Here is a 24,082-nt window from a genome sequence, read left to right as displayed (position 1 = left end):
TGCTGTTATCCTAGGTAAAGTACTGTTCTATCCGTCTGTCTTTCAATGTTATATGAGATACATAAAGTGTGGTTCCTGTGTAAATAAGCCACAAGGCTTTCTAGGATCTCCTTTTAGTTGACCTTGTACCAGTGTTTTGTGCTGTCATTAAACTGTACTTTTCTCTATTGCAAACTGCTAATAAACTCTTCAATCAATCAATCAATCAATCAATCAATCAATCAATCAATCAATCAATTTCAAGTAAAGACTCACTAGAACCTCCAACTACTCATAGAAAACAATGCATCCCTACCTCTAACTACAAGCATCAAGGGTCTTAAGTTTGTATTCTAAAGTTCAAACAAAAGAAAAGCTGAAAATAATTCTCATTGTGATGTTATCACTTTTATATTAACTCTCCTACTGCCAGATTATTTATTTATTTATTGGGTCTGGTGCCATCAAAAAGCGGCTTACCTTTGCGACGTTATAGTAGATAGACAGACAGACATTTATTTATTTATTTTTATTTTTTTTGGTTGTGCAATAGTGCACTTTGGTCTGCCAGGCAGCAGAGGGCGGCGTCATGCGAGAATGAATGTGAATTTGCCTGTTATGTGTTGAAGAAGAATAAGACCAGTCACTGGCCACAGAGCCTTACAGCCAGAGGAAATCAACAAGGAAGTGAATTGTTCTCCGTTGATCTAACGCATAATGGATTTTTTACACCATCACCGCGGAAAATGTGTTTACAGTACACGGGCGCGCGACCCCTCATCAGCTTACAGTCATCAGACGAACGAACCGAACGAGCGCCGTATTGGCGGAGAGGTCTTGCGAAATCGGGCGAACGTGAACGTTCAAAGCGTGGGAAGAGTTAAGACAACAACTTAAACCTAATATTTTAACATTTCAGTATCATGTGTGTGTATGCGTTTTAGTAGAACCTTGTGGTGCCAAGGAACCCCACATTGATATTTAATCCAAAAATGGGCCAGGGACCCCCAGAAGAAGAGAAGATTTGTGTTGAAAAGGAAATATAAATGATTCAAAGTTTTCAGGATTTCAAATCTTTTGAGCGGGGGGCCAACCGCTAGAAAACTTTGACTGTCCCTATGAGTACGGCCTCAACAGCTGCAATACCCATGGTTGACCTAACAGTGGTGCTGTTGAGCAGCCTGCAAGGCACCGCTCACTCCCACAGGGTGGGATTTCCTTTTCTCCAAAAATAGCAGATGTACAAGCTGGTATAGCTTTTAGATCGGCTATTTTTGAATAGCCAATGCCAAAATCTGTCTGTCTGTCTGTCTGTCTGTCTTTCACACTCAGTGTCTGTCTCTCACCCCTCTCTTCCCCTTTTTCTGTCTCTCTACCTTTCTGTATGTGCAAAAAATATATATATTAAAATATATATATATATATATATATATATATATATATATATATATATATATCGTCGTTGTCCGATGAAAACCTTGTATGTCCAAAACCGTTCGTTTTGCATTTATCATTTTAAAAATGATTTAAACTTGAAAACAGCCGATCTACAAGCACACAACGCCTCGCACTGCGAGGCGTTGTGTGCTTGTAGATCTGCTGTTTTCACTACTTTTGTGTGACGGCCTTGTATGATGAAGCAGGGCTTTGCTTTGCGAAAAATTTACACATTTGAAACTTGGAGATACAAGGTTTCTGCCCGACAGTGACGATATATTAGTAAATGTACCCCCATTGATTCCGGATGGGGACCCAAATCCATTACTCCTCATCCGGGTCCCACCTGTCTGTCAGAGAGGAATGTGACAATTACAAAAAATATATATATATCATTGAACTCAACTCTCCATGGTGTGAGTAATCAATAGGGGGTGAACTACTCCTTTAAGTCCATTTGTTTTCCATTTGTACACTCTCAGAGTTAAATGAACACTTGAAGACCTTTCTAGTTTACTTGGGGGTCCTAGAGACACCATGGGGGGTCCTTGAGGTCCCAGAGACACCATGGGGGGTCCTTGAGATCAAAAACTGTGGACAATCACTGATGTAGGAATGAAAACAACATGGCTGTGTGCGGTTGCCAGTTGCATGCGCGCGCGCGCGCACGCACACACACACACACACACACACACACACACACACACACACACACACACACACACACCTGTCTGGCTACTTTCCGTATTTAACTGGACATTCTTCTGTCAGTCATTGACTAAAGCCCAAAAGATAACAGAGTCTAAACCAATGAATGCCTGGTTGCCTTCACTCAAGATGGCTGCTAACACAAACAAACAGCAACAACCCACCTCTTCAGACTCCACCTAAACCCATAGCACTTACTGTAACACTCCCCTTGCCTCCATGACCACACATGAAAGCTAGATAGCATTTTTAGTAGGGGTGTAACGATATAGTAACTGAATAGAAAAATCGATTTTAATTTGCAATGATCTACTATATTGTTTGCAAAGGCAAAATATTGTACCATTTTGGTATTGTATTGTATCGTTTTTAAATGTGGTAATCGATATCGAATCGTTTTGCAATGCAAATAATTGATTGTATGGAAACTAAGTATTTGTGCCTTGTATTTAGCAATTTAAAGAGGGAAAATGAAAGAAGAAGGGTTTAATTACTTTGCCATTCCATATAGTTACTCTTGGTCTATCGATAAATGTGTGTAATCTCTGTGTTCATGTCAAGGTGTGGGTTTGTCCAGATGTGTTGTAATATAATGTCCATGTATTTGCTTAAAGGACTACTTCACCTCTGGGACAACCAGATCTTATTGTATTGTTGTTTGGGACACGATCAACACAATCCTGAGTTATTTTTTGTGTTCAATCTGTGTTTTGAGATATTTTAGTATTTCAGCATGCTACAACTGGTCATATGATGCTTTGTAGCATGATATTGCATCATCTATTGCATCATATGATGCAAAATGCATCATATGACCAGTTTGTAGCATGTAGCAAAATAACATGTAACATGTAACTAAAATAAGATCTGGTTGTCCCAGAGGTGAAGTGGTCCTTTAAGAATCACAGTGTTTACTTATTTATATCCAGAATAATAGATCTTTCCCTTTAAAAACCTGCTCTATTGACACGTTTCGCACAGATTTAATGTCTTTGCTAAATAGTTACTATACTATTTTAAATCATTGAATCAAACCATATTGTATCGCCATGAATGAACCGATATCGTCCATGTATCGTATCGTCAACCATGTATCGTGATACGTACCGTATCGTTGTTCAAATATATCGTTACACCGCTAAATTTTAGGTTTTAGAAAAGTTTTTACAGAAACATTTTTACATTATAGGTGCGTGGTCTACATATGTTATTGTTTTATAGATTGATATTCCTATGCATTTGTTGAATTGTTGTTGATGTATTGACATATTATCTTGCTTATTACCTTCCTTATTGTATTTTTTATTTTTTTTATCCCACAATTTTGTAACCCATTTTTTCACCCAGTGCTAATTGCCTATGTAATCCTGGGCTCTGCTCTCCCTCTGCCGCGCCTGGGGAGACAACGGACTGACCTCATGCTTCCTTCTATGCATGAGGAGTCCAAGTTGCTTCTTTTCACCTGACAGTGGAGATTTCCCTGGTTTGGACGTAGCGCGTGGAAGGAACACGTTATTCCAACCAGTTCCTTTCCCCTCCATCAGGCGCCCCGGCTGGCCAGGGGGAGGCATTATTGAGACCAGGATTACGTGCATGTTTTTGTGAGGGTATCAACCCTAGGAGACACGGGGAGAACATGCAAACTCCACACAGAAAGGCCCTATCGCCAACCCCACCTAGGGTGTGGGCGCTGATGACGCGGAGGAGGAACACGCCGCCAGTGCCCACAGCGTCCCCCGGCGGGAATCGAACCCGGGACCTTCTAGCTGTGAGGCGAAGCGCTAACCACTGCGCCACCGTGCCCCCTAACCACCGTGCCCCCGCCACCGTGCCCCCTTCCTTATTGTATTGATGTATTACCTGCTTACATATTACGCAAAATGCCAAAAGGGGCCAGTTGATAAAGTTGCAGTCGTAATGGTGACAGTGTATTTTGACAAATCAAACACAGTACTAAATTATTGGCATGATGGTATTTAAAAAAGAAAAAGCTAAATCATCTTATTATAGAAATAATATTAAAGGAGTATGGTAGTTATTTTCTATCAACGATACACCCATAATTGCGACCGAAGGTCGCAGTTTACTAAACGTCACAGCTTGTCCGTGTCCGTCTATCTGGACGTGTAGACGTGTACACATTTTTACGGTCTATGGGTTTGCCGCTCTGACATCATGCTCTGATGTCACTGTGATGTCACACTAGCAGCATCCCTTTTATGCCCATATATGGAGTTCCCTGATGTCATCAATATTAATGAAGCCCTGTTAGAGAGATCCCTGTGATGCCAGGGGGAACAAATCCCTTTTGTGCCCATTTATGGAGATCGCCGATGTCCACAAATGGCAGAAATATAATTTTTTATTGTAATAATCACAATCTTGAAAGTAACTAGTTACTCAAATGTTCAAATAATTAAGTACAATATTTGCCTCTGAGATGTAGTGGAGTAGAATTAAAAATACAGAATACAGTAAAGTAATTATTTTTGTTTTACTTAAGTACAGTATTTGAGTAAATGTTCTTAGTTAGTTTACGCCACATAGTGTCCACTCTAAATGAGATGCTGTCCCTAAATTAGGGTGACCATATTTTCAGCAGCTCAAACCGGGACGTGTAACACTGTTGCCTAAAACCGGGACCCCAAAACAATGAGCACGTTACCGCGCACGCGCGTGCCCATTCTCTAACGTTTGTGCATGCGCACATACACGCAGGGTTGCATACAGGTAGTGAGTGATTGACAAACAGCCTTAGTGTTGAATTCAGACACGCAATGCATTTGTTATGTGAGCATGTTTACATGAAAAGAACATGATAAATGTCTATGCAACCACTGAAAACAGCTACTATTATTTTAATTCTGGCACAAACCGGGACAATTTTGTAGTAAATGTTGAAAAACGGGACATATTAGTGTTTTAGAGATATTTGTCGGGACACCGAGACACGCAGCTTGAAAACGGGACAGTCCTGCATGGCCAAAACGGGACGTCTGGTCACCCTACCCTAAATGGTGATAAAGATATGTGCTAAAGATAAGGCCGACACACAAATAGTTAAAGAAGTACAGCTTTGCTGACAAGTACGCATGGGGGGAGGGGGGGGAGTCAGCTGTTAGATTGACAGCTGCACTCATGTTAGAATTAGATTATTGAAAGGTTGCTGACTAGACATTCAAATAAATTGAATGGAAGGGACACATGGCAGACAGACAAGTACACAATAATACGTATTATTATGTTATTATGAGACAGACAAGTACACAATAATACATACTAGAAAGATGCAATTGGAAATTACAAGTATGGTTGCTGATGGTTGCTGACGTCAGGTGACTATATTCTACAGTAAGTTAACTGTCATGTGAAGCTCGACCAATTGATTCCCTATTGACTCCCACTTCCATTGATTCCCTATTGATTCCCTATTGATTCCCACTTCCATTGATTCCCTATTGATTCCCACTCCTATTGATTCCCTATCCCTGACAGAAGAAGTCTGTCTGTCTGTCAATTTCCAATGGCAGCGGAAAAGTTACCCTAGTAATAAATAAAGTTTCCCCAGGACTATAATGTGTTGCCCTGTTGGGCAACCACACTAATTATTTACAGACAAGTACACAATAATACATATTACTAGAAAAGATGCAATAGGCTCTATGCATATACGCCATTTTGTTCTACTTCCGGGTGTCTTTCGACTTCCTTCACAGGTGTTACCGATGATACTAATGAAGGGTCTGTTCCATTCTGGTCAAACAGAGTCAGGGTGCTGATATTGTGCATGTTGGCTCACTGCAAACACTCTGCTACACCAGTGGGTCTCAAAGTGTTCTTGAGTGGGTTCCAAATGTCCCCATACAGGTGTGTAACTCTGAGAGTGTACAAATGGAAGCAATGATTCCATTTGTTGATTCCATTTGTACAGAGTTATGGGGGTCCTTGAAATTAAAGAACCACTGTGCAATAAATCAAACAGAGCCTTAATTAGTATCATCAGTAACACCTGTGAAGGAAGTCGAAAGACACCCGGAAGTAGAACAAAATGGTGTATATGCATAGAGCCTATAGGAAATTACAAGTGTGGTTGCTGACGGTTGCTGACGTGACTATATTATGTGAAGCTCGACCTGTTGATTCGCACTTCCATTGATTCCCTATTGATTCCCTATCCCCGACAGTCTGTCTCAATTTCCAATGGCAGCAGAACAGTTACCCTAGTAAAAAATAAAGTTTAAATAAAATTTCCCCAGGACTCTAATGTGTTACCCTGTTGGGCAACCACACAGGACTATAATGACAGATCTACAAGCTTGCAGCGCGGCACTTGGTGCCGGGTTGTGAGCTTGTATATCTGTTATTTTTCAATAGTTAAAGCATTACATAATTCTATGCCCAAATAGGTTTTAAAGGGCAACTTTTTTTTTCTTTTTTTTTTACAATAAGAGTTCATATTTTAGATTGTAATTAGAGAAAAGAAAAGAAGATTGTTAAAAAGTTTTGATTTCAGTGTGTGAGGGCATGCGCACAAGGGGCTAAATATGTCTTTTTAGACACAATAAGCAGGCGATTTCTTTTTTACTACTGTATTTACAGTAACACTACTAGCCCACAGAAGTCCCATCTGCCCATGAAAGATTGCGGTGCATCTTGGGACGGGCTTATTGTGTCTAACAAAAATACATATTTAGCCACTTTTACGCATGCCCTCACCCACTGAAATCGCTAAAAAGATACAGAAAGCAGTAAATTAAAACATTTTAACACATCTTTTCTTTTCTCTAATTACAATCTAAAATATGAACCCTTGTTGTAAAAAAACAAAAAACAAAGTTGTTCTTTAAACTTTAAGTGGGCACCATTTATAGCTTAGACTTTAGACTTTGACTTTAGACTTTGAAGTGACTGTTTTTGACATCAATCTTTTCTGTGCTTGCTGCTGCCCAAACGTCAGGTGTATTTTTGGAGTCTGCCATGCACCAAAATGTGGAACCCCCTGAACCCCCTACCACCAGCCATCTAACGGTGCCTTTCCCTCCCCTATCCTCCTTCAAGTAGACCACCATGAAAGACCACCTGACCGCAAAGTAGAGTTCTCAACGGGCCTGAAAATGAACTGGGCCTTAACTGGAGGCCCTACCCGGCCCGACTAGTTAGTACACATTTAGGCCCTACCCGGCCCGAAAACGTCCGGTCGGGTCGGGAATGGTCGGGTTCGGGCGGAATTTGAGAACTCTATCACAGAGCACAACAGTCTTCTCACTTGCCAACAACAGACTGTACTGTTTGCAACTTGAAAATAGTGTATTCAACCACCATTATTAATAACAATATTAATCAAATGAAATTGAATGTAAGATGAGTTCATATCTTTTTTTTATCATCTTATATAAATAGTATTTCTTTGAGGGATTGATTGGAGGCCAATCAATCAATTCACTGGCGGATTTCAAAGTGGACCCCATGCCTGAGCAGGGACATGTACACATATAGGCATCAAAGGGGGCTTGAGCCCCTGCCCTTTTAACCGTCTGTAAAAAGTGCCCTCTCCAGACCATGAATGCAGTTTTTACTGTGAAAGGAATGCAAATGCTCCTCTTTCCATGCCATACCAGAAAGCAGCATTCAAGAGAATTGCCTTGTCCAAACTCTCCTGAACTTGAATCTTAAGTTGAAATCAAGCATGGAAAAGCGCGGCGTGTTGTGAGCTTGGAGGTCTGCTATTTTTGATATTTTCACCAAAAGGGCCTTTCAGAAATTTCAGCCCCTGCCTCTCTAACATTCTCTGCACGTCCCTGTGTCTGAGTTTGCGTCTCAGTGTTTTTCTATTTATACTATCACAGTGTATTAATATTTATACTATCACAGTGGTTCCCATGCGCTGTGCCAAGGTACACTGCTGTGCCCTGACGCACGTTCAGGTGTGGCATTGTTATGGCAACATATAACTGTCTGGCAACATATGAATGTTTTAATACACTCTGTACTTTGTATATTTGTCTTCTATACTCCAAGACAGTGGTTCTCAAAGCTTTTCAGGCTGCGATCCCAAAATAATCATATTTTAACTTCCGCCCTAAATGTTGTATTCTATGCTTTTTTATCCTCCATTTTAGGGAACGATCACACCAGTCTCGGGACTGCCTACCTTCGACTCACACGATTGGACAGAGGGGGAACAGCAGCATCTGCGTTGGGAAATTGCTTAAAAAAAAACAAGCATATCATATTTGCTCCTGAAGGGTCAAACATACTAAATTAAAATAAAAGTACCATAAAAAGAGTAAATGTACTCAGATCCACCAATCTACTCGGGTACGTAAGTCATTATCCACAGTCCAACCATAGACTGTAAGAAATATGGACGGAGGGAACCCATTGGTTTCTATGCTGTGAAAATGAAGCCTTTTTTTGCCCTTGTATGGGTCACGTGCAACCGCAGGGATACATGTGAAATTGTCTTGAGCTTGCCGAAAATAAAGCACACGAAGAAGAATCATCACAAGCCTATGATCACAAGCCCCTCCTGCAGCATACTCTGCTTTAACATCAATTATAACATAATTGGACCATATTTTCACAAAACGCACATCATGGGGATTGAAACGAGGCTTTAGACTAGCGACAGGAACCATAAAGTATTTATGACAATGTTTATTAAGGTAAGAAAATCAAATGTAGAAGTTTCGGGGTAAATGAAAGCAATCCTATGGAGAACATGTTGCTTCTGGTACCAGAACAGCGCAACTAGCGGCCAATCATAGGAACTTTCAGTTCTGTGTTTGCTTCATTTTAAATCCGGACAACTGGACCCCTGAGTCCAGCCCGTCAGCCTGAAGCCTGTCACCCCTGTCACCTGTCACACCTGTCACCTGTCAACCCTGTCACCTGTCACCTGCCACCTGCCAACCTCTGGTAACCATGAGTCACCCTGCCCTGCATGTCTGCCAACATCCAAGTGTCTTATTGTGTGTGTGCGTGCGCACATGCTTGCGTGTGTGTGTGTGTGTGTGTGTGTGTGTGTGTATAATTATACTTGTTTTGATCAAACGTCATGCTCAGACAAGTAGCTGAATGGCAGTGGTGTAAAGTAACTAAGTAGTAAGTACATTTACTCAAGTACAGTATTTCCAATTTTCAGTACTTTTACTTCAATTATTTGAAAACTTTAGTCCAGCATGGTACTGATTGTGGTGACCATGGGTACTGACTATGTTTTTTTTATTCTGGACTTGGTTGTAACTGAGTGTAACTTCTACATTGCAGTATTGGTACTTTTACTTTTAAGTCAGTACTTGTCAGTAATTTTGCAGCGCTGCTGAATGTTGTGCAGACATCGTGGAGAGAAGCCAGGTTGTGTGAGAACACAGTGACGCGCTGACCCGCGGCTCACCTCGCTGTCTGCCAGAGTCACGCTCAGCCTCAGCCCCACACGCCCATGTTGGTGTTGTTGTTGTTGTTGTCGTTCAGTGGCGTCAGTTCAGAAAAAGCTAAGGTATGGCAACATGACTGGTGTCTTGCACGCGCGCCTTCACATTTATTTTAAGAGGTACATTTCTTTCCCCCCGTTTCTACGGTTTCTTGGGCTGGATGTGGCAGCCTGGAACGGTTGTTCAAGTGCAGCTAAACTTGGCATGTTAGTAAACGTGCCACAATTAACAACAATGCATTGCACCTGTGCAGCTGACCCGCGGAACCTGGGAATATACCATTTTGTCAAGATGGGGAGGATAAAAGTGTGGAGAATATAATTATAATACCTTGTTAAAGTGGCAATATTGTAAAATGTTGCATTTGTAGTTATTTTACTGTAATTTAACAACACAATAACCAGCACGTGGATATTTAAAAGTAACTTTTAGTTTCCCCCTGGACCCAGGGTATGGCAGCTGCATACCCCTGCCATACCCAATTGACGCCCCTGTTGTTGTTGTTGTTGTTGTTGTTGCTGAGACGAGAACATGCTGAGTGACATGTACACAAACTGAAAAGCTGCTGGCTAATGCTGGCTGTACTGTAGACCATGGGTCTTCAACAGGGGGTCCGGGACTCCTAGGGGGTCCTCAGAGTTACTACAGGGGGCCCTCCAAATCTTTGAGTGATGGAAACTTTTTTTCTTCTTTTGTATATTAACCACTTAAACCCTAGTGTCCATATTTTGGGAACTTTAGCCAAAAATAGCAGATCAACAAGCCTCGTGCTGCGAGACGTTGTGAGCTTGTAGATCGGCTATTTTTTGGCAAAGAGCTTTGGTGTAGAGGGGAAAAAGAGCAGACTAATTACAGAGTGAAAGATAAAGTTTATTAAGTATTGACAAAAACAAACAACACAACACAGTGACTGTAAAACAACTCTATGAAATCTAGGAAAAAGGTTTAATCTGCAACACAATTTTATACAATATGTCTCTGTCAGCTAAGAGGTCATAGGGTTACTGTAAATAGTATGATCAATATGTCTCTCTCAGCTAAGAGGTCATAGGGTTACTGTAAATAGCACGATGGAACTGGTTAAACAGCAAATTGAGGTTTTCCTCCTGTTTCCGGAATGGAGCGGGATTTGTGGGGAGAGAGTGAAAATGGTGAAACAAAACAGAAGACTGATTGACGCTTCACTGCGTCATTGGAGCGCTGGAGTCTGTCTCCAGCTCAGCGTCACACAACGACAAGTGTCGGGCGTCACTTTGTAGTCTCATGTTAGCCTGCTCTGTCAACGTAAAAAGTAACAGTTTGGACATACGAGGCGACGACAGCCTACTTACTCTATATTGGTTATACAAGTTCTAAAAGCTCAAAAATGTGTCACACTGTCATGTGTCATGACTTGTGAGCTTGTAGATCTGTGTGTGTGTGTGTGTGTGTGTGTGTGTGTGTGTGTGTGTGTGTGTGTGTGTGTGTGTGTGTGTGTGTGTGTGTGTGTGTGTGTGTGTGTACGCGTGTGAACATTCTGCACAGTTTACAGTTTACAGTTTAGGCATTTAGCAGATGCTTTTAATCCAAAGTGACTTACAATAAGCAGATGATACATCACTATTGTACAAAATACCTATAGCCTTAATTAATTTAGAGCAGGCATGCTTTAGGCACCCTTTTGTTAGGACCTAATTGATTTTAGTTAAGGCTCCTGTGAGGGCACCTATAGAGCCACTAGGACCCAATCCTATGACCTACAGAAAGCAGCTATACACAGACATCACCATATAAGAATGTGTTCTTGAGGAAATAACATTCATTCTGTGATTGTTTGTGTCTGCCTACTAAAAGTCTACATAAAGAAATATAAACTGCCACCAAGTGTCATCATTAAACTCTCTGACCGGAGCCCTGTGGTGGGCACTACCTCAAACCCTTCAAATATACAGTCCTCCTCCTTTTATAAGTTATAATTTTCACATGGTCCTTCGAGCTGGAAGGCTTCACTCACCACAGCAAGATGGCACAAGATGGTGACTCAAAAAGGATAAGACATATACCATCCCACCTACAACCGTACCAGGTCAACCTTCCCCATTCTCTACTGCCACCTCCAGTCCCAACCAGCATGGAGACAGTGCAAGGGGACCCCCTAACAGACCAACACTCAGCGATGACAAGGTACTCAAGTGGGCAGTATGGACTAGACACTCCAATTGATCTCAACCCAAATATAGCATATCCTAACTCCCTATCATACAATCAGTCACCTAGAAGCTCGCAAGATGAGGAGGAAGAGATGCATGAGATCTCCACCTGTAGCAATGCTATGTCTCCCTTTCATCAGAGACAGCAGTATCTGCCCCCTATTCATACCCTCCACCACCTCTCACCGGTGGTCAGACCCGAGAATTTACACATATCTTTTACTGCCCCACCAAACGCAGTACACCCTCAACAGCACGTCATGTCTGACCAGTTAGCTCAACTGTCCATTCACCAATGCCAGAGCTCAACCAATCAAACGTCAGCAGCCCCAGTGACAACGCCCATTACAGCATCGCTACATGCCAGTCAAACCTCCCTCTTATCAGTGGCCATGCATGGCCCACCTATTCCGGCTTCACAGCAGCACCATGGGCCCACTTCACCGCAGCAAAAGGGGCCCACCTCACTGCAGCACCAGGGGCCCACTTCAACGCAGCACCAGGGGCCCACCTCACTGCAGCACCAGGGGCCCACCTCACTGCAGCACCAGGGGCCCACTTCAACGCAGTACCAGGGGCTCACCACACTGCAATACCAGGGGCCCCCTTCACCGCAGCACCCAGGGCCAACTTCACTGCAACACCAGCACCAGGTGCCCTCTCCACTACAGCATCAGATGTCTGCTTCACTGCAGCACCAGACACCTGCCCTCAAGCCAGTGTACCAGCTGCATCCAACACCAGCCTCTCAGCCAGTGTACCAGCCGCATCCCATGCCAGCCTCTCAGCCAGCGTACCAGCCGCATCCCACACCAGCCTCTCAGCCAGCGTACCAGCCGCATCCAACGCCAGCCTCGCAGCCAGCGTACCAGCCGCATCCAACGCTAGCCTCGCAGCCAGCGTACCAGACACCAGTCACTCATCCAGCTTACCAGACACCAGTCACTCATCCAGCGTACCAGACACCAGTCACTCATCCAGTTTACCAGACACCAGTCACTCATCCAGCTTACCAGACACCAGTCACTCATCCAGCGTACCAGACACCAGTCACTCATCCAGTTTACCAGACACCAGTCACTCATCCAGCTTACCAGACACCAGTCACTCATCCAGCTTACCAGACACCAGTCACTCATCCAGCGTACCAGACACCAGTCACTCATCCAGCGTACCAGACACCAGTCACTCATCCAGCGTACCAGACACCAGTCACTCATCCAGCGTACCAGACACCAGTCACTCAGCTAGCGTATCAGCCGCATCCAACGCCAGCCTCGCAGCCAGCGTACCAGCCGCATCCAACGCCAGTCACTCAGCCAGCGTACCAGCCGCATCCAACACCAGTCACTCAGCCAGCGTACCAACCGCATCCAACACCAGTCACTCAGCCAGCGTACCAGTCGCATCCAATGCCAGCCTCCCTGCCAGCGTACCAGCCGCACCTGACGCCAGCCTTCCTGCCAGCGTACCAGACGCCAGCCTCCCTGTCAGTGTACCAGCCACACCAGACGCCAGCCTTCCTGCCAGCATACCAGACGCCAGCCTCCCTGCCAGCGTACCAGACGCCAGCCTCCCTGCCAGCGTACCAGACGCCAGCCTCTCAGCCAGCGTACCGGACGCCAGCCTCTCAGCCAGCGTACCAGACGCCTGCCTCCCTGCCAGCGTATCAGACGCCAGCCTCTCAGCCAGCGTACCAGACGCCTGCCTCCCTGCCAGCGTACCAGACGCCAGCCTCTCAGCCAGCGTACCAGACGCCTGCCTCCCTGCCAGCGTACCAGACGCCAGCCTCTCAGCCAGTGTACCAGCACCACCAGCCGACACCCTCTGCGCAGCCAGACTACCAATACCACCAGCTACCAGCCTCTGCAAAACTGTCCCACCAACACCAGCAGCCGGCAGCCTCCACGCGGCCTGCTCTCCAGCAGCACCAGATCTCAGCTGCAGCACCACCAGTTTACCAGCCACTATGGCCCATGGCATCCCCTTCACAATACCTTCCTGATCCGATGTTTAGTCAGCTTCCACCAACTGCACATGTCATCCAGGCGTACCAGCCAGGCGGTGTACCACCAGTCCAGCCAGTTCCTGTCCCAGCACTTCCAAACTTGTCAACCGACAGTGAAAGAGAGTTTGCAGACCTCAAGATGGCATTAGATCACCTTCTGAACAATCGCACCGAGCTATCAGAACACTACAAGTACAGAGTACTGATGGAACACTTGTTGTTGGACGAAGCCCGGCTGATAGCACAGGCCTGTCGCCACCATTCCCAGCCATACACTGAAGCCATGAAAGCCTTGCAGTGTCAATATGGCCAACCGCATCAACTGGCACAGAGTGAAATAGCCACAATCCTGAACCTGCCCGATGTTAAAGACGGCGACTCAAAGGCATTTCAGAGTTTTGCCCTCAGCATCAATCTGCTAGTTGGTATGCTGACATCACTTGAGGGCCCTCAGGGCACTGAACTGACTTGTACGGGCCACGTAGATCGGCTGCTTAGTAAACTCCCCAAACACTCCAGAGACAGCTTCATTGAGCATCTCCAGGTTAGAGGGAGACTGCAGACCAACCGTCTGAACCCCTACAATCTAAATGACTTGTCAGAGTGGCTAAGCGTAAAGGCTGCAGCACAGCGCCTGTCCGCCAAGATGGTGCAGCGTTACCATACAGCAAGGCAACAAGGCCTACAAAGGGAACAGCAGCCTATTAACAGGCCGAGGGTTCAGTCTACAATAGTCTACCATGGTGGTGAGCAGACAGACGTCCAGGAGGACCAGCCTAGTTTGACCACTCACGCACCAAAACACAATGGGAAGTTCAAACCCCTTTGCATCTACTGCCGCAGTGAAGAACACTACTTGTCTCAGTGCCCTGAGATACGAGAGTGTCCACCAGAGGAGATTATTCAATGGATAAAAAAGGGTAAGAGATGCTGGAAATGTGGACGCACCAATCATAGGTACCAAGAATGCACACTTAAGAAGCCCTGCGGAGAATGCGATGAAGTGCATCTCAGGGTTCTTCACAGCATCTCCACACAAGGCCCCTCTATCTTACATGCCACATCAGCACAGAACCAAGTCTACCTCACAAACTCCAATCCAACAGGAAGAGTATACCTGAAGATTGTGCCTGTACTGCTGCGGAACGGCGAAAGATCACTTGAGACGTACGGCATCCTTGATGATGGTGCGGAGCGGACTATCCTCCTTTCGGCTGCAGCGAAGCACCTTAATCTTCAGGGGAAAAGGGAGTCATTGGCCCTGAGGACGATCCGGCCTGATGTCGCTCACATAACTGGCTCATCCGTTGACTTCCTTGAGCGCTACAACATCACAGGGGCATTCACTGCCAACCGTTTAGCCTTGGCTAAACAGTCGTACCCCGTAGAGGAACTACGGAAACGCTATCAACACTTGAAAGGGATTCCCCTACAGCCCTTTGAACGAATTCAGCCACTCATCTTGATTGGCGCAGATTACACCAGTCTAATCACAGCCAAAGAGCCAATCAGACTCGGCCCAAATGGGGGTCCAGCAGCTGTGCATACTCTGCTCGGGTGGGCCTTACAAGGACCAGACAGCTTGCTGCAGTGCCAAGTGCCGACTCAACAAGGTTTCCTGACAACCCTTAGCTCACCACCGGAGGACATCAACCAGTCGCCCTCACAGAAGGCTTTAGTGAAGACAACTCATCAGTCCCTTCACGGGGCGGCAGCTCCAGATTGGAAGCTGCCTGAGACAGATTACGAGTCATCAAATGTCGCCAACCCAGACCCGGTGACACCCACGATGCTCATGGGGCGGCGAGTGGCTTCCTTTACTCAGGCTGTCGATGCTACAAACCCACTATTGAAACGACATCGGCACTACAGCCCAGTGTCCTACCTCTCAAAGCTGCCAGCTACTCAAAGGACGAAGACAGCTAAAAGACTGAAACAGCTAGGGACATTTTGTTCTTTTCATATTAGTCCTACTAATCTGGGGGCGGCTGTACAAAATACCTATAGCCTTAATTAATTTAGAGCAGGCATGCTTTAGGCACCCTTTTGTTAGGACCTAATTGATTTTAGTTAAGGCTCCTGTGAGGGCACCTATAGAGCCACTAGGACCCAATCCTATGACCTACAGAAAGCAGCTATACACAGACATCACCATATAAGAATGTGTTCTTGAGGAAATAACATTCATTCTGTGATTGTTTGTGTCTGCCTACTAAAAGTCTACATAAAGAAATATAAACTGCCACCAAGTGTCATCATTAAACTCTCTGACCGGAGCCCTGTGGTGGGCACTACCTCAAACCCTTCAAATATACAGTCCTCCTCCTTTTATAAGTTATAATTTTCACAGCAAGATAATATGTCAGAACATCAATAACAATATAACAAATGCGAATATCAATCTAGAAAAAAATGTACTTAGGTAGACCATGCACCTAATCAGCAGACATCCCAAGTCTCCCGGATGTTGCGGGAGTCTCCCGAAAATCAGCGTCTCCTCCCGGACACCCGCGAGTGGCACTAAACCTCCCGGAAATCCCGGCCGCTCCCGCAAATGCTTGCCATATCCGTCTGGATCCGGTCGGGAAAAAAAAACGGATCTGTAACCCGCGATGTGTTCTAATTCGTCGTGGAACTGTCAATCTGGCAAATGCATGATTGTAATTCGCTGTGGGAGATGTGGGCGTCTAAAAGTGACCAACCACTGGTGTGGGTTCTCTTCTCGAGAGTCGAGACTCAAGCGCGAGAATATAATCAGCTCGTAACAGTAAACAGACAGGTTTTGACAGGTCTTGCTTAATATGAATAAAATAACAGTACATTACAGCTGTCGGTTCTTTTTCGCTGGACATACAACTGGACAAGCTGCGTCAGCCTGTGCGACGCACGGCAGCCTGTGTCTCACTGTGAGAGTGACATAACTTTCTCCCAAATAGGTAAGAAGACATCATTCTATAAATGAACCCGATTATATTAAGCCTAAATGGTTCCGCCGCCGTGCAGAACCGTTTTTAACAGTTTTTAACAATTTTTAACCGTAGAAAAATGAGTAAAATCCGAGAAAAATATATATATTTTTCTGCGCACGCGTGCACTGGAGACCTCCCGGAAATGGTGATCGCCAACTTGGTATGTCTGAATCAGTAAAAGAAATAGGTTTCTAAAAACCGAAAAAATGCTAACTAGCTTCATGTATGGTCATCGAGTGTTACAGTAGTGCTATGGGTTTAGGTGGAATCTGAAGAGGTGAGTCTTACGTCCACGGCGGAAGCCACGTAGTGAGTCTGTAGTTCTAAGTGCGGCAGGGAGTTTATTCCACACTTCACAACCACACAGGCACAAGTAATTGCACACACATACAGTATATATACACAAGCGCACACAGCTCTCAAAAACATAAATGCACTCAAAATGCACTCACACACACACACACACGCGTGCGCACACAAGCACAAACAAAACAGCCACACACACACACGCACACGCACGGGAGAGTGCACATCACCCACTGCAGTTACACAACAACACGGGCCTATTGCATCCATTAAAGGCAACCCTATCTCATGAGCCATTGTCCAATGTAAGCCCCACCATTGTAAGACAGACCCCAGTGCACAGTGGTCCCGTTTCACCTTTTTTGGGAGGGGTAACAGAGAGTATTTGACCTAGATTTCAGGCCTGTTTATCTCCGCTAATTATACTGACATAGCTGGGGGCAGCGCAGCGCTAGCGCAGAGGCCTGCGTGCGTGCTAACCGCAGCGCTAGAGCAGGGTAAACACGGCTTAGACGCTAGCAAAACAACACCAACACGTGAGGCGTGGATTCAGGTGGATTCAAGTCATGAGCTGCCCTTTCACTTCTTACACACACACACACACACGCACGCACAGACAGGCACACACACACACACACACACACACACACACACACACATACGCATGCACAGGCACACACACACAAACACACGCACAGACAGGCGCACAGGCGCACACACACACACACACACACACACACACACACACACACGCACGCGTAACACGCAGGCACACACACACACACACACACACGCACGCACACGCACGCACAGGCACACATATACACACACACACACACACACACACACACACACACACACAGACACTAAAGCCTTGATCTACAAGCTCACTAGCTTGTACTGTAGATTTTCTATTTTCAGTGCACGACACTGGCACACCTACAGGTATGAATGAATCAGGCATGTAAATGCCTAACCCTAACCCTATCCTAACCCTAACCCCAAGCTGAATCCTTTAAATTCCCAAATGTTAAACCTAACTTTGTGGACAAAGTGAAACGAGTTCACGGTTGGAACTCGTTTATACAACGCTGAAACAAGCATGGCCTTTCACTGCTGCTGCCACTCTGCAGTCATTCACCCTGACCTTCACACACACACACACACACACACACACACACACACACACACACACACACACACACACACTGCATGCCCACACACACACTGCGTGCCCACACACAACGTGCACGCACACACACACACACACACACACACACACACACACACACACACACACACACACACACACACACACACACACACACACACACACACACACTGCGTGCACACACACCGTGCACACGCACCCACCCACCCACACACACACACACACACACACACACACACAAGTACATTTACTTAAATATTGTATTAAATCCTGGACTTTTACTTGTAACAGAGTATTTTTACATTGCAGTATTGATACTTCTACTTAAAGGGGGCCTGTCACCTAAAGGATTACCGTAACTTTTAGAATCATCTTAAAAAACAAGTTAATATTTTTATGATGTCATTGTGGGGATGCGCAATTATAAGCCAATCAAATTAATTGTCAGTATAGCCTGACTGTATGACTACTTACTGTACTGGTCAGCTGTTGTTGGGCAGATTGCACTGAGACAGTTCCAGACTGTTTGAGGATCCACAGAGAGATCCAGGAGAGAGACCACATGAACTACTGTATCATACTACAGTATTATAATTTCGGGGCTGACAGCGGACCTTTAAGTAAAACATGTGAGTACTTTTTCCACCACAACTAATTAACAATTTGGACATGGACCCTCACAGTGGAGTCAGTACTGCTGTATGGGGCTGAGACATGGACCCTCACAGTGGAGTCAGTACTGCTGTATGAGACATGGACCCTCACAGAGGTGTCAGTACTGCTGTATGAGACATGGACCCTCACAGTGGAGTCAGTACTGCTGTATGAGACATGGACCCTCACAGAGGAGTCAGTACTGCTGTATGAGACATGGACCCTCACAGAGGAGTCAGTACAGCTGTATGAGACATGGACCCTCACAGTGGAGTCAGTACTGCTGTATGAGACATGGACCCTCACAGAGGAGTCAGTACTGCTGTATGAGACATGGACCCTCACAGAGGAGTCAGTACAGCTGTATGAGACATGGACCCTCACAGAGGAGTCAGTACTGCTGTATGAGACATGGACCCTCACAGTGGAGTCAGTACTGCTGTATGAGACATGGACCCTCACAGAGGAGTCAGTACTGCTGTATGAGACATGGACCCTCACAGAGGAGTCAGTACTGCTGTATGAGACATGGACCCTCACAGAGGAGTCAGTACTGCTGTATGAGACATGGACCCTCACAGAGGAGTCAGTACTGCTGTATGAGACATGGACCCTCACAGAGGAGTCAGTACAGCTGTATGAGACATGGACCCTCACAGAGGAGTCAGTACTGCTGTATGAGACATGGACCCTCACAGAGGTGTCAGTACTGCTGTATGAGACATGGACCCTCACAGAGGAGTCAGTACTGCTGTATGAGACATGGACCCTCACAGAGGAGTCAGTACTGCTGTATGAGACATGGACCCTCACAGAGGTGTCAGTACTGCTGTATGAGACATGGACCCTCACAGAGGAGTCAGTACTGCTGTATGAGACATGGACCCTCACAGAGGTGTCGGTACTGCTGTATGAGACATGGACCCTCACAGAGGAGTCGGTACTGCTGTATGAGACATGGACCCTCACAGAGGTGTCAGTACTGCTGTATGAGACATGGACCCTCACAGAGGAGTCAGTACTGCTGTATGAGACATGGACCCTCACAGTGGAGTCAGTACTGCTGTATGAGACATGGACCCTCACAGAGGTGTCAGTACTGCTGTATGAGACATGGACCCTCACAGAGGAGTCAGTACTGCTGTATGAGACATGGACCCTCACAGAGGAGTCAGTACTGCTGTATGAGACATGGACCCTCACAGAGGAGTCAGTACTGCTGTATGAGACATGGACCCTCACAGAGGAGTCAGTACAGCTGTATGAGACATGGACCCTCACAGAGGAGTCAGTACTGCTGTATGAGACATGGACCCTCACAGTGGAGTCAGTACTGCTGTATGAGACATGGACCCTCACAGTGGAGTCAGTACTGCTGTATGAGACATGGACCCTCACAGTGGAGTCAGTACTGCTGTATGAGACATGGACCCTCACAGTGGAGTCAGTACTGCTGTATGGGGCTGAGACATGGACCCTCACAGTGGAGTCAGTACTGCTGTATGAGACATGGACCCTCACAGAGGAGTCAGTACTGCTGTATGAGACATGGACCCTCACAGAGGAGTCAGTACTGCTGTATGAGACATGGACCCTCACAGTGGAGTCAGTACTGCTGTATGAGACATGGACCCTCACAGAGGTGTCAGTACTGCTGTATGAGACATGGACCCTCACAGTGGAGTCAGTACTGCTGTATGAGACATGGACCCTCACAGTGGAGTCAGTACTGCTGTATGAGACATGGACCCTCACAGAGGAGTCAGTACTGCTGTATGAGACATGGACCCTCACAGAGGAGTCAGTACTGCTGTATGAGACATGGACCCTCACAGAGGAGTCAGTACTGCTGTATGAGACATGGACCCTCACAGAGGAGTCAGTACTGCTGTATGAGACATGGACCCTCACAGTGGAGTCAGTACTGCTGTATGAGACATGGAGCCTCACAGAGGAGTCAGTACTGCTGTATGAGACATGGACCCTCACAGTGGAGTCAGTACTGCTGTATGAGACATGGACCCTCACAGAGGAGTCAGTACTGCTGTATGAGACATGGACCCTCACAGAGGAGTCAGTACTGCTGTATGAGACATGGACCCTCACAGTGGAGTCAGTACTGCTGTATGAGACATGGACAAATGGATAAATACATATATTCAAAGATTTGCACACATATTCACAACTTTTCAAAAATAGCAGATCTACAAGCTTGCAGCGCGGTACTCTGTGCCATTGTATAGACGGAGACCCAAATGCATTTGGGTCTCCATCCGGAATCAATGGGCCTACAAAGACTTTCCTCAAATTATTGTCTTAGGAATGCGACAAAAACTAAAACAATATTATTGAACTCTCCATGGGGTGAGTAATTGGGGGGGGGGGGGTGAAATACTCCTTTTAAAGCTGTATTATGTAATTTTGTTTAGTGAATAGCATGTCATTTGGTCCAATATGTATGGTAAGAGTATGTTAACACCCAATATAACCTGGAGGTGGTTGTATTCGGTCTCCCTGCTCTTTTATTGAGACATTTAGATCTTATCTGTTTAGCGTTCACCTGCATGGCCCCTTGGCCTAGTGTTCTCCTGCACGGACCCTCTGTCTGTGAATCCATCTGTTTCTGAATAACACATGACTCTGACACTCACTGTGAAGAGAAGCTGCTGTGAGCTGTGTGAAAAATATGTTCACACACACGCGCACACACACACACACACACACACACACACACACACACACACACACACACACACACACACACACACACACACACACTGTTGTCTCCATTCAGAAAGGACGCATTCCTTCGACGCCACACCCTCCTCCGCATTCAGCTGACCCTGCCCTGCGGGATCAGTTTTTTGTTCCCACGAATCAAAACCCCGGCTGAAAGGAGGAAGATCTGATGACATTCTAATAACAATAACATGAGAGCGTCACCTCACCGTGGAGGAGAAACAGCAGGCAGGAAGGTTCAGGGCGGTACACGCTCTATGCACAGTAGCTGTTTTGGGCCTTTTCCTCACTTATAGTCAGTGTTGGGGAAGTTACTTTGAAAGTGTAACTTGTACAGTTACAAGTAACTCACCATGGCAGTAACTTGATCAATTTAAAGTTATAGCCCTGGAGAAATGTAACTTATGAAGTTTCAAGTTACATAGAAAAAGTAACTGAGTTACTTCAAGTTCCTTTTTTTCCAGCGTTAAATTGAGAATGTACATTTGGTGTACATGAAACAAAATATATCTACAAGCCCACAACACAACACGTTGTGAGCTTGTAGATCTGCTATATTCGAAGTTGTTTTACTGAGGTTAGAGTTAGGGTTAAGGTTAGGTTTAGGTGTATCTTTCGGCACCTCCGCGCAGCCAATCACAAGCTTCCGCTGCCTTAACCCATGTGTCAACAGTCTGGCCACACTCTCCCGCGTGGCCAGACTGTTGACTCCCGCAATTTGCAAACGTTCCCGTCATACAGTCTGGGGCGACGGAGGTCTTATGATGAGTACGGGATAAAGCGGAAGTGAAGCCTCCTCCCCACTTCCGTTTTGTTTTTAACATCGCACACATTCATCCTAATATGAATAAAAATCATCTAAGCATATTAAGCTTGCTGCTTATCAGAAATTACATTTTAAAATATATTTTCATGAACAGAAATGCCAGTTTCCATTACTCGCCGTTCAGCAGCTGTAGTTCCAGTCTCTATATAGCATTCAGAGATTGTGGAATAGTTGTCTGGCTACGTAAGACTACTCACTTAGGTTCTGTTCCATTTAGTGTAGCACAGTGAAACTGACTCTGCACGCAGAACTCTGCAAATCTATACTCCACACCCAACGGAAAACAACAAACAATGCTTGCAGGGCAGAATTAGGACGATACCCACTCATTATAAAAGTAAAAAAGAGAGCACTTAAATTGTATAATCACCTAAAAGAAAGCAACCCAGACACGCTCCATAGCATAGCCCTCAACCATAGTGAAAACCTACAGGGTTGCCCCCTCAGTCAGTTGGCCCAGGGACTCTGTGCACAAACAGAAGCCCAACTACCAAACGGAAAACACTCTGGACCAAACCAGATTATAAGAAAACAAAAAGAAAGCTACCTAACATACTGGAAAGAGACAACCCAAAACCAAAGCAAAATGGAATGCTATCTGGCACTAAAAAGAGAATATACATTAGCAGAATATCTGAGCACAGTAAAAGACCCAAAACTTAGGAAAGCCTTGACTAGGTACAGACTCAGCAAACACAGCCTTGCAATAGAGAAAGGCCGACACAGACAGACCCCGCTCCCAAGGGAAGATAGACTATGCACCCACTGCACACAAAATGTGGTAGAAACAGAGCTACACATACTGACCACCTGCCCACTATACCAAGACATCAGAGACATAATACTTCCCACAGATTACACACACCCGAAGTGAATTTGAAAACTCGACCAATGATGAAAAACTCCCATACCTACTGAGAGAAATACAACAATGCGCGAACACAGCAGCAAGATTTGTGAACTTCTGCGACAAAAGAAGGCTAGAAACATAACCACCCTAAGGACTACAAACCATGGATTGACATCTAGACCTACTGCACATACAGTATGAAACAGAGCTGATACCTTTAAATGCATTTTGAGGAAAATAATGCTGCTTTTTGTACCCTGTAAATATATAAAATCTCACAATGCGACATAGCTCTGTTTACACAATGCTGTACCCCCTCCTGTATATATGTTCCACATTTTCAACTGTTTTTATTGTATTTGTGATACTTGCTTTGGCAATGTAAACGTATGTTTTCTCATGCCAATAAAGCTCCTTTGAATTGAATTGAATTGAATTGATGTCCACCGCAAGAACTTAGCTTCTAGAACCTTGCTTTTTAAATGATGATTTTTCACTTGCTTTTGCCATTGTTTATATCTTATCTGCATCTTCCAAAATGTCGAATAGTGACACACCCATGTTGTTTCCCAGTTCAGGGCAAGTGATTTTTGGTTCCAGTTCCGAATCAAGATTAATGTTCTGAAATAATTAATTTTCAGTTGAAACATTCAAAGTTGTTACATTGGTTCATTTGACATTAGAGACATTTACATACATTAAAGACATTTACAGACATTGGAGACATTTATAGACATAGGGACATGTACAGACATTAGAGATATTTACAGACATTAGAGACATTTACAGACATTAAGGACATTTACAGACATT

This window comes from Nannobrachium achirus, assembly GCF_963921795.1.
Source record: "Nannobrachium achirus genome assembly, chromosome: 22".
Classification (NCBI taxonomy): Eukaryota; Metazoa; Chordata; class Actinopteri; order Myctophiformes; family Myctophidae; genus Nannobrachium; species Nannobrachium achirus.
This window is presented reverse-complemented; position numbering follows the sequence as displayed.